The following is a 16,741-nucleotide window of genomic DNA, read 5'->3' as shown; positions in this document are numbered from 1 at the left end:
CGTTAATAATTGCACTAAATTCACAGGGTTGTTGTGGGGATTCGAATGAGATAACCCTCATAAAGTGCTTTGCAAACCTCAAAGCAGACTATTAAAAAGGTTAGCAAATGTCATTGTTATTTCTTTAGGAACCTCAAACTCGCCAGTGTTTGCTAAATCCATTCTCTTCCCTGTTTAGTTCTGTAAAAAAGTAAGACAATATTTACCCTCCTCCAGGCCCGTAAGGTCTCTCCTGTCTTCCACGGTCTTTTAAATGTCACCGGCGTAATACTGTTTCAGATATCCAGTGACTTGGGACTCCTCCGGAGCATCTAAGCCCTCTCTGTCATCTTACTTAGCCTGGACAGCAGCTCCCACTGAACCATTCCTCACTGAGCTCTCTCCAACTCAAAAGCCATTCTCCTTGGCAGAGAAAACAGACTCGCCACAAGAACGAGGCAGCTCAATGAGAAAATGAACCCCTTAGTACAGAGGCCCAGGGTCTGAGAGAAACTTGATTGATAGCACGGCTTTGCCAGAAGCTGGACCTGTTTGATGAGCTAAGAGAGGGATGGAGGACAAGAGGGCCAGAAGGACAGGATGGGACACCCTTGGAAGGGCAAGTAGAAAGGAAGTCTATGCTGGGAAGAGGGAAATGATCCTTGCTTTGGGTTATGGGACTTGGGGCCTCCCTCTTGGAGCTAGGAAGAAGAAGAATGAATAGCATTTATAGACTATCTTTATATGTTATCTCATTTGGTTCTCACGACAATCCTGTGAGGCGGGTGCTATATTATCCCAATTTTCCTGATGAGGAAACTGAGACTGAGAGAGAGGTTCAGTGGCTTGTCCAAGGTCACACAGCAGAACTTGCACTTGGCTTCATCCAGAACCAGGTGGCAGCCATTGTATCACCTAGCTAGGAGCAGTGTGAGGGTGAAAGCCTGTGTCCAGTCACCAATCTGGCATTAGTTATTCAGCAAAGTGCCATCTTGCTCTGAGGTGTGAACTTGGCCAAGTGCCTTCTGGATGTTTGAGTTCCAGAGCTCCCATTAGTGTTTACTGTGTACCAGACCCGGTACTAAGCATTAGAGGTACAAAGAAAGCCAGAAATTTGATCTGTGGCCTCAAGGAACTTTCACTTTCATGGAGGAACCAACAGATAAATCACCAGGTGCATCGAAGATGTACCCAGAGCAGAGAAGGCTAGTATGAAAGGAGATGACTTCACTGAAACCATTTCCCTACCGGAAAGACAGGGCTGCTCAGCTCACCAAAGATGATCCAACACTAAGGAACTTTGTGATTAGGTGACCCCCCTCATCCTCAGGCTCAAGCCCACGGAGCACAGCATAGCCCAAGGGCCAGAAAAGGCCAGTAGAAGTCATTCCATCATTGCCTCCATCTCTGGGAAGGATGGGGCTAAAACACCAGGAATTATCAGATTAGGATGGAGGAGAGGGGAAGAAGAGACCAGAGAAGATAAGAGGACTTAGCGTCTTGTGCTTCTTCATGAGTTGCCCCCAAGGACCAGAAGAAGCATGCTCCTGGGCTATTTCTATGTGCCAAGGAAAAGGACCCAAGTTACTGATAAATTGTGTCAAGTGACGAGTTGTTCCCAAACTGCAGTTAAGCTATGATAGTTCACAGAATGACTAATTGCCCTCCAGAGTTTGCCCGCAGTCACACAAGGGACTTTGCAGAGCCTTTCCAAGGCATTGGCCTCGGACACATCACTAAGTTAATTGGAATTTCCTCTCTCTGACTCCCTTTGGGTGGAGGGAGAGGAAGCACCAGTTACTTAAAACGATTACATAAAATGTTGGCGAAAGTAATGAAGCCTCCGAGTTAGCAGGAGACTTTCAATGGCTTCCAGTGAGCCTGGGATTCTAGAACAGGTGAGCGAGCTTAATCTGGCATGCCCCCGTGGGCAAGGCCAAAATCAACAGGGGAGCATCCTGGGGTGGGAGTCAGCGTTCTCTCGGAGTCACCAAAAGTGGCTATTTGGGCCTCCGTGCCCACCATTGTGGTATGATAGGAGGAGGTAGGGATCTGGAATCACAGAACAGTCCCTCCTTTCTCCTTGATGCTGAGCTGGCTGTAAAAGCCAGATGCTGGGATGCTGGGATGCTGCTTTTCCTTCTTCTAAAATGAAAATGAAAGAGTAGGTGATGAGGCAGGAAGAAGCCAAGCCTCTACTCACAGGACCACAAGACCTTGGAGAAGAGAAGGCCCGAAGCAAGATGGCTTTGTCTCCCACTGGACTCCATCAGGGAAAAAATCAAGAACAGAGCAGCCGAGCAAGAGGCTGTAGGGCGTGAGGCTGACTCGGGTCTCCGTAGTGGGTCAGAGTGTTCCCTTCTCCCTTCCCTCCTGTACCTGAACCAGGGACAGAATGGTTTTCTCTGCTCCCAATTCTCTCCATTACACAGCAGCACAACTCTCCTGGAAGCAGGTTTTCTGGCCCCTCCAACCCAGGGAATTTGTATCAACCAAGCAAATTAATGCATTCTAAGCCTTCACCAGTCCTGACTACATAGCTCTCTCCTTGTCCCTTGTAAATCCTTCAACACCTCAATTCTTTTTTTTTTAAACCCTCACCTTCCATCTTGGAGCCAAGATTTTTTGTTGGTTTTTTTTGTTTTTGTTTTTGTTTTTAACACGTCAATTTTTTAAGGATGCATGGATTCCTTGATGTGAATCCACTGATGCAAGTTGCAACCCTTCTAACAGCTTACCCACCCTCTTCCAGAACATCCCTCTGCAGGAGGCAGGTAGATAGTTCTGTGCATAGAGCACTAGACCTGGAGGCAGGGGGATCTGGGTTCAAAGCTGGCCTCAGATACTTCTTTATTGTGTAACTCTGGGCAAGTCACTTACTTAACCCAGTTTTCCTAGCCCTTGCCCTTCTGTCTCAGAGTTGCTACGAAGACAGAAAGTAAAGGGTTAAAAAAAAAGAAAAGAAAAAAATCTCACTGTAGGTAAACTAGGTCTGAGAAAATAGACTCACAAGCTTTTGAGGCTTAGTAGTATCTGCTGGATCTTAGGCTTTATTGACAGGATCTTTAAGAGCCTTCTGCCTTGTCGAAAAAAGAAGGGGAAAGACTTTCTTTGTGTTTTTGGCAGGATTTTGGGGGGGGGTGAAGGATTCCTTTCTTTGTTTTTTCATGTAGATCAGATATTTAAAAGATAAATGGATAATGGATAAAACTGCAGATGATCGATAAAGCTGCGATGTTCAACCTGTTCATATATTGGGTTTTTTGTAAACTATTTTAACATGGATGGAAAACTAGACACTACACTTGATCTTAGCCAAAAGGCCAAGAAGTGATTGGATGGAAAACTAGAATCATGGAATGACCAGAGCAGTGGTGGCACGCTCTCTCGCCCTTTCCTTCTGTCTCCGGACCTATTGTCTCTCATTTCCAAAACGTCATTGTTCTAGCTTTTCTATCTGAATGCATTCTTCTTATTTAGATTTTGTAAAGGAGGATGAAGCATCGTTGTCATTGCCGTGATAAAGTTGGAAAACACCTACTGCCAGGCACTGGGCCAAATACATTGAAAATATTATCTTATTTGATCCTCTAACAAACTTGGGAGGGAGATGCTAAAATGATCTCCATTTTGTAGCTGAAGAAACTGAAATGAATAGAAGTTAAGTGGCTTGCTTAGGATAACACAGCTAATAAGTGTCCAAGATCAAATTTGAATTCAGGTCTTCCAGGTTCCAGATCCAATGCTCGAGATTATGTAATAATGAGCATGTAATAGCATTTATATGATTTGCAAAAGCCATCTTATCCAGTGCTTACAACAACCTTGCAAGGTAGGTGCTATGATTGTCCCCTTTTTACAAAAGAGGAAACTGAGGCTGGGAGACCTTAAATGATATATTTACCCAGAAACACAAGAAATGTCTAAAGCAGAATTTAAACTCGTGTTCCTGATTCCAAGTCCAGTACTCTGTCCACCACACGAGGAGAAGATCAATGGTGCCATATGGATAAACTCACTCATAGTATCTGGAACATGTGAGAGGCAGGAGTGAGATGGAGAGGAAAGAGGGCGAAGATGCCAGGCTTAATCATCAAGTGATGGTGGCAAGGGAAGGGAAGGAGAAAAGGAAAAGGTTGTGGGGGTAATGGGGGGGGGCAGATGTGGTCAGTTCCCAAGTCCAGGCAGCTGAATCAATTCTTCTAATTCATTGATTCAAGGGGATGGGATGGGAGAAGGTGCCAGTTAATGATCAGGGAGGGTTACTAATGTGTGAATTCTGAATACTCTAAAGCCAAAGTCAAAGATTCCCTTCATCCATTTTCAAGGAGAAGCTGAATTTCCCAGGATTCTAACCTGCCAGTTTATTAAGACAGAGGATTAAATGTTTTACAACCAGTCAAGGAGGTCCCAAGAACAGTCTGTGCTCCCTCAAACTTTGGGTCACCTAAATCTAGCCCAGTGGTTCCCAAACTTTTTTGGCCTACCGCCCCCTTTCCAGAAAAAATATTACTTAGCGCCCCCTGTCACATGCACCTGTGGATCGCTGCAGCACCCACCAGGGGGCGGTGGCACCCACTTTGGGAATCACTGATCTAGACCATCAGAGCTCAAGGTCCAGAACATCAGCCACACCTTTATGAATGAAGGTCCAGCTCTGATACTGGAAAAGTCTGGTCAGGTTGGAATAAGGTAGAGGGATTGCCATTGTGAAGAACTTCAGTCAACCCTGGTCTGGTCTACCACTTACTACCCACCTTGAATAATCCACTTAACATCTCTGGAGCTCAGTTTCCTTCTCAGTGAATTTAGGGGGTTGAACTAGATGCCCTCTAGGCTCCCATCCAACTCCCCATCTACGATGCTGTGACTCATTCTGGTTGTCGTGAGAAAGGAAGGAAGCCGCCTCACTTCCGTCAGCTTTGATTGCTTCCTCAGCTTCCCTTAAAAGGCAAAAGGCAGAGAGGGCATTCTTCCGAACAGTCTAGGGCCGTGACTAATCAGAAGACAAGAAAGCATGTGACCCAAAATGTTGTTCTGCCCACTGCTCTCCTAGGTCCACCCTGGGCATCCTGTAGGCACTCCCAAGACAGTAGCAGATGCCCTCAGTAATGAGGGGGGTTAATCAAGCAGGCAGGCATCCATTGGATCACTGGCACGCTGTAGAGCTAGAAAGACAGAAAAAGAACCAGACCCTGCCATTAGGGAGCTTCTATTCCATGGGTATAAGGAGGGGTGGAAAACAGAAAAACATATTGGAAAGGACATTGCAAACCTTAAAGTGCTAGATAAAATAAAGGCTAATGGTTATTACTGAAGCATCCACTTTTTCAAAAGAAAAAACCTAGACCAAAAGAGGGAAGTGACTTGTCCAAGGCTACCCAGCAAATAAAATGCAAAGCTGAGACTCAAACCTAGTTTTTCTGTGAAGTCTAGGACATACCACATCCTAGCCACAATGTGTTTGCTTGGAACATATTTACCAATCAGTTATTAGAGCTGGTCACTGAATCGAGAGAGACTGTAGAAACTCTCTAGATCAGTGATTCCCAAAGTGGGTACCACTGCCCCCTGGTGGGTGCTGCAGCGATCCAAGGTAGCGGTGATGGCCACAGGTACATTTATCTTTCCTATTAATTGCTATTAACATTTAAAAAATTAATTTCCAGGGGGCTAAGGAATATTTTTTTCTGGAAAGGGGGCCGGAGGCCAAAAAAGTTTGGGAGCCACTGGTCTAGATGAACCATGACCAAACAAGAGTCTTCTCTAGGTGCACAGGGGATAGAATTCTGGCCTCGAAATTAGGAAGACCTGAGTTCAAATATGACCTCAGACACTTATTAGCCAGGTGACTCAAGACAAGTCATTTAACTTCTCTCTGACTTAGTTTTCTGATCTATGAAATGGAAAAATAATAGCATTTACCACACAAGGTTGTTCTAAGGATAAAATGAGACCTTTGTAAAGCATTTTGTACATCTTAAAGCATTAAATCAGTGCAATTATTATTTTAACAACAGAACCAGTGGGCTGTCATCCAGTCCGAGCTTGTACACCTCCAGCAAAGGGTCACTCGGTCCACTTTTAGACAGCTCTCATTGTTAGCAAGTTCTCCCTTAAATCGAATCTAAATGTGCTCTTCTCTACTGCTCCTAGTTCTGACTTCTGGGAAAGTCTGTCTATCTCCCAAGTGACAGAGACTAGCCTCATCTCCCCTAGGAGGGCTTCCCTTCAAGCTCAGCATCCCCAGCCTCTTTCCATCAGGACCTCGAGGTCTTTCATCATGATTGGCCTCTTCTGGACACTTAGCAGCTTGTTAAATTTCTGCCCCCAAAGTAGTGTCCAGAGCTTACAACAAGTACTTCAGATGGGTCTGACCCCAGCCAAGTAAAGCAGAGACCTCCCTGCCTGGACACAATGCCACCCAATGCGCCCTGCTTAGGTCATTTTGAGAGCAGCTAGGAGGTAGTGGATAAGGCACTGGGTCTGGAGTCAGGAAGACCTGAGTTCAAGTCCGGCTTCAGACACTTGCTAGTTGTGTGACTCTGAGCAAGTCACTTTACCCCATTGGCCTCAGTTTCTTCATCTGTAAAATGATCTAGAGAAGGAAATGGCCAACCACTCGAGTACATCATTTCAAAGCAGAACATACTTTGACTACAGCATTCCACCCAAATTCTTCTCATGACCACTCAAGTATCTTTGCTAGGAAACGAACCCCAAATGGGGTCACAAAGAGTCAGACACAACTGAAGAATGCCTGAACAACAGGAATAAATCAGTTTGGTTTTGGCCGCTCCATCCCTCACTGACGCTGAGGCTGTGAATTCTATGGTGTCATAAGCAAAAGTCATCATAAAGAAAAGGATCCATTACAGCCCTAAAAAGGATAATTAGAGAGGAATGGGGAGGGGGGAGGTTGAGAGAGGCAGACTTGGGCTGCACAGGATCCTGGGACTTGAATTGGAAAGGACCTTCAGGTCATCTGTTCCAAGCTCATTATTCTGAAGATGAAGAAATTAAATCATAGAGACGTCCATTGACTCGTCTAAGGTCTCAGCATTCAAACCGTGTCTCCTATTGAGGGCATCCCTCTCCTCCCAGTGCCCCAAGCTTGAGCCCAAAGTGCCATCCTTGACTTCTCACTCTTTCACCCCATAACCAATCTTATTCTGCCTTCGGAACGCCTTCTTTCCTCCGACACCCTGGCGCGGGTCTTCATTGTTCCACTCTTGGATCACAATAGCCTGCTGGAGGGTCTGCCTGCCTCAAGTCTCTCCCCATTCCAAACCATCCTCCATTCAGCTATGAATTAATCTCCCCAAAGCGCCGTCCCGACTATGTGCCTTGCCCCATTGGGTGAATCCAGTGCCTCCCTATCCCCTCCCGGATTCGCCATTCAAAGCCCTTCACAATCAGGCTCCTCCAGTCTTTCCCATCTTCTTCCCCTTGGCTTCCTTGCTCTTCTTCACCCAAGACACTCATGGGTCCAGTCAATGGGCATTTTCTCTGGCCGTCCCCCAAGCACAGAATGCTCTCCTTCCTCCCCTCTGCCTCTGGCTTCCCTGGCTCTTTTCAAATCCCAGCTAAAATCTCCTCTCATAAGAAAAGCTTTCCATAAGCCTCCTTAATGCTAGGACCTTCCCCCTATGGCTTCCCCCCAGCCTCTGCTCTCTGGCCCTTATTTGTGCATAGTTGTTGCCATGTTGGTTCTCCCATCGATGGAGTTCCTCAAAAGCCAGGACTTATCTTTTCCCTTTCTTTGATTTCCGGGGCTTAGTCTGGGCCTGGCACATAGTCGGTGCTTAATAGCTGTCTCTTGAGGGACTAACTCGAATCCTCTGTTGCCTGCCTAACAAACAGATCTGGCCCAAAGTGGAATGGGCGGACTTTGGAGGTAGTGATCTCCCTGTTTCTGGTGGTCTTCAATCAGGTCCCTTCCAGCTCACACATTCTTGGGTTCTATTCTATTTTTCATATATCGTCCATAAGGATTTGGGGTTTCTTTTGGTCATCCCCCTCCTCCTCTAGGGAGGAGCTGGGGACATCTTAGGATGATTCAGCAAACTGAAGGCAGGGAAGAGGGTGGAGGGAGGAGCCGGCCCAGAGAGGCTGTCCAGTGTTTATTGGCCTGTGGCAGTGTGGTGTTATCTCAGCTCTGCCAATGAGCTGGGAACCAGGGAGTCCTGGAAACAGGAGCCCACCAGGGACACTGGCTCCAAGGAGAAGGAGCAGCTCAGTCAAGGGGAATGTGGTGGTGGGGGCAGGATGAGGGGTCCGCTCGGTCCCAAGGCCGGCCGAGCTTCTGAGTCAGGGATGCCCAAAGGCAGCAGAGGCCATTAGGGTGGCGAAGCTCCCTCGGTCAGCAGAGCCAGGACAGTCCCCACACAGGGCTGCAGGAACTGGGGCTAAATGGAATGTGGCAGGTCAGCTGGCCCAACCTTCAGAGCAGGGAGAAGGACCCCGAGGCCCAGAGAGAGGAAGGTGGTTTTTGACCGTCCCAGGGCTGGTAAGCAGCAGCGCAGGGGCTCCCGCCAGGAGGGAGAATGCAGGAAAGAGCCCTGGCTGGACTCTCTACCTCCTTCTTAGCTGTCTTCCCACCTCAGAGATGCCTCCATCCCAAGGCCCAATCCCTGATGGGACCACCCTGGCCAAGCTCTCTGCAGTCCTGGCCACACTCACTCCAAGGGCTCCTTCATCCCCCCCCCCCCGGGCCCCCCAGGGTCCTGCCCCCTCGCCACCCCCTCCTTCCCTTTCCTACATCCTCCTCCGTTCGAATGTTTGCTTGTATTGTGTCCCCAGGGCTTAGCACAGCGGCTGGCATAGTAAGAGCTTGATGAATGTTCTGTCCTCTCCCTCCCCTCCCATCTATCCGTCTCTGTCCTCTACCAACCCCGGATCCTCTTAGCCATCGCCATCATTGCTCATCTGTTCCCACCTATCAGCTCTTTATCCGTCTTTTCTCCCATCCCTCACTACCATCAATCTTCCTATCCACCCATCATCTCTCTATCCCTTCACCCAGCCATTCATCCTTCTATCCATCTTCTAGTGCAGGACTTCTATGTAAAAGGCGCCCTCGAGTGGATCTGGCCAACCCCTTTTACAAGTGAGGAAACTGAGGCCAGAGAAGGGAGGAATCTCAGGCTGGTAAACTTCCTCAGGAGAATTAACCAGAAATAAAGGACAGGTGGAGACAGACAGACAGACACAGATGGACACACACAGACACACAGATGCAGACACAGAGAGAGAGAGAAACAGACAGACAGAGAAAGCCAGACAGAGGCAGAGACAGAGACAGAGACAGAGATAGAGACAGAGACAGAGATAGAGAAACAGAGAGAAAGAAACAGAGAAAGCTAGACAGAGACAGAGACAGAGACAGAGATAGAGAAACAGAGAGAAAGAAACAGAGAAAGCTAGACAGAGACAGAGACAGAGATAGAGACAGAGACAGACAGACAGACAGACAGACAGACAGACAGAGACAGAGATAGAGACAGAGACAGAGAGAGCCAAATGCTTTCACAGAAGGGTACAGTGTGTAACTACCAGTATTCGCACAGGAAGACAAAGCTCTTCGTTGGCTCAAGGCCAGAGAGACTTGGGTGACGGAAGTGACTTTAATTCCTGGCAAAGAGAAAAACATGGCAAGGGGCAGGCGGGAGAGGCAGGGAGATGCCTGCTGCATGGGGGCGGCTAGGTGGCACAATGGATAGAGAGTACCAGAATTGGAGGCAGGAAACTCCATCTTCTAAGTTCAAATCCAGCCTCAGACATACTAACTGTGTGACCCTGGGAAAGTCACTTCGCTCTGCTTGCCTCAGTTTCTTCATCCATAAAATGAGCTGGAGAAGGAAAGGGCCAACCACTCTAGAATCTTTGCCAAGAAAACCCCAAATGGGTTCACAAGGAGTCAGACCCAACTGAAAAACATCTAACCAAGAACATGTTGCAGGCCCCGGGACCCCAGACCCAAAGCTAAGGAGGCAGATGGCCCCCCAGTTTACATATCCAACCTCCACCTCTCTTTTGAGGTCCAGGCTCACATCCCCATCTGTCTGCTCCACATCTCTATCAACTATTCCATGGAAACTTCAAATGAAACACGTTGCCATCTTCCTTCTTCAACCCGTCTTGCCTCCCAACTTGCCTCCATCTGCTGACGGTGACGTCTCCCTCCCAATCGTCCAAGTGACTCGGAGTCTACCAGGAGAGTTCAGCTCCCCGCCCCACCGTCCTAGAAATGGGGGAGTAGATGAGGAAGGTGACTTGGAGGCCCCCCAATAGAACAAGTGCCTGCTACGTGCCAGCAACTGGGCAAGAGGATGGAGAGGAAAATGGAAAGGAAAACTCATTCCTGTCCTAAGATCATAGATCTAGCCTAGAAAGGGACCTCAGACACCTTCTAGGTCAACCCCCTCATTTTAGGGGTGAGGAAAATGTGGCTAAGAGAGGTCAGGTGACTTGCCCAGGGTCACACAGGTAATAAGCATCAGAGACAAGACTTATTAATAATAATAACAATAATCGCCAATCCATCCTATATTGCTTTGAGCTTTTCAAGGTGCTTTTTTCAAATATATCATTTTATCTTCACAAAGATCCCTTGGAGGCAGCTGCTATTATTGTAGCCTTCTTACATAGGAGAAAACCGAGGGAGACAGAAATGAAGTGATTTGTTCAGGGCTGTGCAGCCTAGTAAGTGTTTTAAGGCTACATTTGAGAGAGAAAGAGAGACAGAGTCAGAGACAGAGATAGAGACAGAAAGACATAGAGACAAAGAGAGACAGACAGAGAGACAGAGTCAGAGACAGAGGGACAGAGACAGAGAGACAAAGAGAGACAGAGATACAGAGTCAGAGACAGAAAGACATAGAGACATAGAGACAAAGAAAGACAGTCAGAGACAGAGAGACAGAGACATAGAGACAAAGAGAGACAGAGAGAGAGACAGAGAGACAGAGTCAGAGACAGAAAGACATAGAGACATAGAGAAAAAGAAAGAGTCAGAGACAGAGAGACAGAGACATAGAGGCAAAGAGAGACAGAGAGACAGAGTCAGAGACAGAGAGACAGAGACAGGATGGAGCATTTATTAGCATTTACCATATTCCAGTCAATCCACTAAATGCCAGAGACACCCCTCTAAACACTGCCGGGCAGGTTGCCCACACCCGACAGTCCGTGCTCCCTAGCAGGGTAATAGGCTAAGATAATTCAAAAAAGGGGTGCCAGAAATCTGGGGGAGAGACATAGTGAACAGTCAGGAGAGAAACGAGGCGGAGAGCTGGGCTCGACTATCAGAGGCAGGGTATGGGGCAAAGCCCGAGTTTCTGGTGCAGCCCAGAGAGAAGGTCTCGGACCCTGGACGGCCATTGGAGAGAGACTCCCATAAGCCCTGGTTCCCCTCGTCCCCCCCTCGGCCACTCGCATTTCTCGACGTTCTCTTGCCTTGAGTCCCGCGTCCAGTCACAGCCGGAGCTGGACCCTCTCCTTGCAGGATTCAGGAAGGAACCTTGGGAAGGAAGTTACAAAATGTAATTTTCTTCTCTTTTCTTTTTCCAGTGGGGTGGAGGGCGCAAAGGAGGAGAAATGCATTTCCATCCCTTTTTTAGGTAGAGGGCGCTGGGGCGCTACGGCCAGGGGGCGGCCTCGCCACTGACTTCGCTGCCTAATTAATCACTTTTACTTAAGGGCGGTGCCTGGTTTACAGAGAGGGTCCTCAGAGTGGCCCCCATCCGGGAAGGGCCGTCGTGTGGAAATAAAACGCACCCGTAAGACCGAAAGCAAATGAAAAATAGATAAACGGCAATTCGGCGAACCCTGAAGAGATGCCGCTCTTTGGGGCGATGGAGGCCTTCACGTTAAAAGGAGGCACTCCGCAGAGGGATGAGGAGACCGTCCATGAGAAAGATGAAGAGCTGAGGAGGCTCTGCCGTCCCTCCTTCCCCAGGAGCGCCAGAGCTCTCTCCAAGGAGGTTCTGAGGACCTCCGGAGGAGGGAGCTGGACCGCCTCCACTTAACAGGCACAGAGAGAGGCAAAATGACTTTCCCAAGGTCACACAGTCAGGCAATGGCTCCCACCTCCAGGCATCTGCCACAGTGGAATTATGGGTTGGGGTGGGAATAAAGAGTCTTCAAAAGGGAGCCCCAAGTCATTTCTGGTCTCCCCAGTATAGCACCAAATACATTAATCAACACTCTGGGCATCTGGTTCATATCCCAGCTCTGATCGTTAATGAATAAACATTTATGAGGCAGCTGGGTGGCTCTGGCCTGGGGATGGGAGGTCCTGGGTTCAAATCCAGCCTCGGACACTTCCTAGCTGGGTGACCCTGGGCAAGTCACTGAACCCCCGTTGCCTACCCTTACCTCTTGGCCTTGGAACCAACACGCAGTATAGATTCTAAGACAGAAGGGAAGGGTTTAAATAAATAAAGGCACATTTATTAAGCACTTACTGTGTGCCAGGCACTGTGCTGGAGATACAAAGACAAAACAAGGAAACAGCTTTTGCCCTCTCCTTGGACACCCTTAGATTTACAGAGGACAGATAACACGTCTACACATATGTGTAAATACATGCATGCATGTGTACATCCATGCATATGTGTATCCAAGGAAAGGAAGACAAAAAATGAAATAGCTCCTGCCCTCAACAGGGCTCCCTGGAGGTTCTTGGCTCTATGGGGGGAGACAACATGTACATGTACATACATAAATGCATGCATGTACAGATACATGTGTGTATCCAAAGGAAGGAAGCTGTGGATTCTTAGAAGCAGTATGACTACTAGAAAATGATTTAACTTCTCTCAGTCCTATTTTCTCCATCTAGAAAATGGGAATAAAATGTTTTTACTCCATTTCTTACAAGATTGTTGGGGAAATGAAATGTTTGTACACTTTAAATCACTAAAGAAACCTCTAGGAGTGTGCTGGACTGGGCCAGGAAGACTTGGGTTCTAATTCCGGCTCAGACATTTGCTCGTTGTGTGGCCCTGGACAGTTCATTTAAGCATCTCTGATTTTGCTTTTTTCTCTGTAAAATGGGGATAATAAGAACACTCACCCCCCAGGGTTACTGTGAGGCTCAAAGAAAAGCATGTTTGTAAAGCTTTTTGCAAACCTTACAGCAGTACAGAATGGGCGGCTATTCCTCGGAAAAGCTTTCCCGGTTCCCCTGCACGCACTCGATGAGGCCACGGTACAGAACTGGACTTCTGGGGAAGTCGCTCAGCTTCTCTGCCCTCTTCCTTCTCCTCCGTTTTTGCTCTATCTTGGTTTTATGCCTCTTCTTCCCCCCGAGCAGACCTATAAGAAGGGCGAGGAAAGGCAGACCAGCAGCCCCAACAGACAGAGCGGCCACACCTGACAGCTTTCATTTTTCACATGTGTCTGAAACTCCTCATGACCCCATTTAGGTCTTTCTTGGCAGAGACGCTGGAGTGGTTGGCCATTTCCTTCTCCGGCTCATTTTACAGATGGGGAAACAGAGGCAAACCGGGTGAGGTGACTTGCTCAGGCTCACACGGCTAAGAAGCATCCCAGGATGGATCTGAACGCGGGTTGTCCTGACTCCAGACCTGACACTTTATCCATTTCGCCACTTAGCTGCCTCACTGTCGACAGTCTGTACAGTCTTCTAGTCCAATAGGTCTGGCCTCTGCAAAATCTGGAAGGGCCAGCTTTTCTTTTTTCTTTTTTTTTTTTTAAACCCTTAACTTCTGTGCATTGGCTCCTAGGTGGAAGAGTGGTAAGGGTGGGCAATGGGGGTCAAGTGACTTGCCCAGGGTCACACAGCTGGGAAGCGTCTGAGGCCGGATTTGAACCTAGGAACTCCCAGCTCTAGGCCTGACTCAATCCACTGAGCTACCCAGCTGCCCCCAGCGCCAGCTTTTCTGATAAAATCTGGTAGGTCAGAGTCATTTAGTCCAATCCCTTCACTTCCCAGATCAGGAAATTGATAAGGAGATCAAATCACTAGCCTAAGGTGGTAATAAAGCCCAGAGGCAGGATTTGAATCCAGGCCTTCTGCTCCAGAGGCAGAGCCCTTTTTGCCATCATCATAATACCTATCCCTTTTTCAGAGGAGAAAAACATTCCCAGTGCCCTGGGATGGGGTCCCCTGAGCCACAGGCTCTTTGAAGGGATGCTGTTGCTGCTTAGGCGTCCCTGGGTCCTGGGTCTAGTGAGGACAGACAGGCTGGCTACCTCCTCCCCTGCACCCCTTCCCCGCCACCTCCCAGGCTGCTGCCAGCAATCTCCCCCAGAGCACCTCCCTCCTGGCTCCAGGGAGCCTGTGCCAGGGACAAACGGGGCACTGGGTGGTGTGCTTTCAGGAAGGGGAGGTGGGATGGGGGAAGAGGAGGGCCGGCCCGCCTGCCTACCAGGGTGTTGTGAGCAGATAAAAATGGGGAAGGGGAGGGAAGTGGTGCTGGGAGGAGGGGAAAATCCCACAGCCCTTGGCCTGGGCGAAAGCTGGGGCCCAGCGGGGAAGTGAGAACAATGGGCAGCCTCCCTCCAGGACTGGCCTTTGCCACTTCTCCAGGAAAGCGGCTGCTCAGGCCAGCCTGAGTGAGGGCTGTTGATGAGGCCGGAGCTCCAGCCAAGAACAAGAAGGAAAAAGAAATCAACAGGAGCGAGAATGTTCTCAAGGGCAGGCTGACCTTTTCTGCCATCACACATTCAATCAAACACGGAAAAAGTTTCCACTAGGCAAGAGCCTGCCTTTGAAATCAGAAGACCAAGGAGGCAGCGAGGTGGTGCCGTAGAGAGAACGCTGGTGCTGGAGTCAGGAAGACTCAAGTTCAAACGCAAAATTCCCTTAACGGATGCCTGCCTCAGTTTCCCCAACTATAAAACAAAACGATTAGTGTAAGGCTTCAATGAGATAGAATTCATAAAGTGCTTGGCACCTAGTAGGCACTTAAGAAATACTTAGTTCCTTCCTTCCAAAATCCAAATGCCTGGGGGCAGCTGGGTGGCTCAGTGGATGGAGAACCAGGTCTAGAGATGGGAGGTCCTGGGTTCAAATCTAGCCTCAGACATTTCCTAGCTGTGTGACCCTGAACAAGTCACTTCACCCCCACTGCCTAGCCCTGACCGCTCTTCTGCCTTGGAACCAATATGCAGTATTGATTCTAAGATGGGAGGTAAGGACTTAAGAGAAAAAAAAATCTAAATGCCTTTCCACTGTTTCCATGACTTTGAACCTCCCTAAAACTGTTTCCTCTTCTAGTTCACCCCTCAAATGGGTGGCAGCCTCTGAGTCCTCTCCCTGGTCTAGATTTATGATTCTCTGAACAAGAGATGAGAAAATCCACTTCTTGCCCTTCTTCTGCGGGCGTTGGGGCAGGGTGGAAGGAGCTATAAGATTGTGGCATCTTCTACCTCTGAAGCTAATTGGGTAACCTCTCTGGGTCTCAGTTTCCTTATCTCTAAAATAACAAGAGTCGAACTACAGAAGTTCTTTGGGTCCTCATCGTCATCTACCTCTACCTACACTCCCAAATCTCCTTTTACAGCCTTCATCTCTCTCCTATCTCCAGGCCCATATCCCTGACCGCCTGCTGGACGTCTCCTCTTGGATGTTCCATCATCCTTCTCCAACCCAACAAGTCTCAAACAGAACACATATTCCCCAAATGTCTCCCTACCCCAAACTTCTCTATTTCTCTTGAGTCCTCCAGGTTCCCAAGGTCACTCATACTTAGCTCTTTCCTTTCCCTTATCCCCTTATTCAACCAGTTGCCCAATTCTATGGATTCTGCCTCTAGAATGCTTCTCCTATCTCTTCCTCACATCCTATTTCAAGCATGTACCACTGCTTTCCTGGACTCCTGTAATCAACTCTCAGTGAATCTCCCTGGTCCCAGTCTCTTCTCCCTCTGATCCATTCTCCATACAACTGCCTAAACAATCTTCTTCAACACTTACTGTGTAGCTCTCTTACTCAAAAACCTTCCTTAGCTCCCCTTTGCCTCTTTGTTAAGATTAAAAAGTGCTGACAGCGAAAGCCTTCCACAATCTGACTTCCATCTCTCTTCCCTTTCTGGCCTTTTTCCCCCATATTATTCCTTGTCATGTGCTCATTTTCCAGCCAGACTGGACTAGGAGTAACTCTTCCTCCTTGACATCCATCTCCGGCCTCTGTGAACTTCTACCGTCTGCCGCCATGCCTGGAAAGTATCTGCCAGGACCACGATCGTTCGAACTTCAGCTCAGATGCCATGTTCTTTGGGAAGCCTTCCTGGATCCAGTCCCCAGGCCTCTTCCCCACTATTACCTCCTCTTCTTGCTGGGGCCATTACTAAAGATGATGGGAGCCTAGACCTGGACTTCCATGTCTAGAATGGACTTTACCATCTGAGGAAAGTGAGGCTTAGGGAGACTTCAGTGACTTGTTCATAGTCACACAGCAAATGTCTGAAGCAGGATTAAAACCCAGGTCCTCTTGATTCCCAGCCATAGCACTTTATTGTTTAAAATTAATATACAATAGCTAAATATTATGTTTTATAAACTTTATTAATAATAACTAAAGTAAAAAAAAAAAAGCTAGCTAACCAAGGCAAAAAGTTGTTGTTGTGGGAAAAGAGAGAGAGAGAGAGACAGAGAGACAGTTGTGGGAAAAGAGAGAGAGAGAAAGAGAGACAGAGAGAGAGAGAGAGAGAGACAGAGAGAGAGAAACAGAGAGAGAGACAGAGAGAGAGAAACAGAGAGAGAGACAGAGAGAGAGAGAGAGAGAGAGAGA

The 16,741-nt window shown here is 48.1% G+C and overlaps 1 protein-coding gene and 1 pseudogene across 1 annotated transcript in view; one reads left to right on the top strand and one right to left on the bottom strand.

Annotated features, from left to right (window-relative positions):
- The window catches only part of MMRN2 (multimerin 2), a 44,385-nt gene that overhangs the window by 4,534 nt on the left and 23,110 nt on the right, over positions 1–16,741 (top strand). The window lies entirely within an intron of this gene.
- On the bottom strand, positions 3,233–3,314 carry LOC123238562 (annotated as a pseudogene).

Source organism: Gracilinanus agilis, chromosome 2, assembly GCF_016433145.1.
Source record: "Gracilinanus agilis isolate LMUSP501 chromosome 2, AgileGrace, whole genome shotgun sequence".
Classification (NCBI taxonomy): Eukaryota; Metazoa; Chordata; class Mammalia; order Didelphimorphia; family Didelphidae; genus Gracilinanus; species Gracilinanus agilis.
This window is presented reverse-complemented; position numbering and strand designations above follow the sequence as displayed.